Source organism: Ursus americanus, chromosome 20 (genome assembly GCF_024610735.1).
Source record: "Ursus americanus isolate L20-20 chromosome 20, mUrsAme1.1.p, whole genome shotgun sequence".
NCBI classification, from domain to species: domain Eukaryota; kingdom Metazoa; phylum Chordata; class Mammalia; order Carnivora; family Ursidae; genus Ursus; species Ursus americanus.
The window spans coordinates 36,217,333-36,218,292 of NC_142146.1; positions in this window are offsets into that span (position 1 = coordinate 36,217,333).

Consider the following 960-nt stretch of genomic DNA (forward strand, 5'->3'; position numbering starts at 1 on the left):
ATCTGTTGTTTGTTTCTGCTGGTTTGTAATCATATATGTGCACGTAGTTGAGTTTGTGCTATTTATCCTACTCCCAGCTTTACCTGTGGTGATTCTTTGAGGCTTACGTTAAGTTTTGCACCTCAGTGTGTACATTTGTTTCTGCCACGTACAGGTGCTGTCACCTTAGGACTTTAATTTCAATTTCCTGCTTGATGTTTTTTTGGAATGTGCAGATAGCATATTTCGTCTATGCAGGGCTAGATATAGACAACAAGTGTCCTTGCTATCCCTTTCCATGTAGTCAGTTTTATTCCTCATTCTCTCTTCTAGTAAAGGTGTGACCTCCTAGACTGGAACATAGACATTAGGTTCTGAGCATCATATGCTAGACAGACATTAAAGGTGAGACTCAAGGTCTACAGGGCTGGTGAGATCACTCAGGGCAAAGCCAGCTCTGTTGCTCACATATTTTCCAGGAGTTCTGGTTTCAATTCATTTTAGATTTTGTAGAATCCTTATTTTTGCATCAGCCCAGCAATGTATTTAAAACTCATCCATTTTGTCCATTACTTTAGTATCTAATTTATTATGCTGTTGAAAATGGAAACTTTCAGTTTTTTTAAAAAACATTTTATTTATTTGACAGAGAGAGGGAGCACAAGCTGGGGAGTGATAGGCAGAGGAAGAAGCAGGCTCCCCGCTCCATCCCAGGACCCTGGGATCATGACCTGAGCCAAAGGCAGATGCTTAACTGACTGAGCCACCCAGGCGCCCCTGGAAAATTTCCATTTTTATTTTATGTTTATCATCATGTATTTTGATTTTCCCATTTGCTACAAGTTTTACTTAAGTTAACTGCTATGTAATAACCCATGGCATGAATATATCATAATTGATGAACTAATCTTCTGTTGAAGATATTTATATTTATCTATTTTCATAATTATGAAAGATGCTGCAGTGAACATTTATACACAG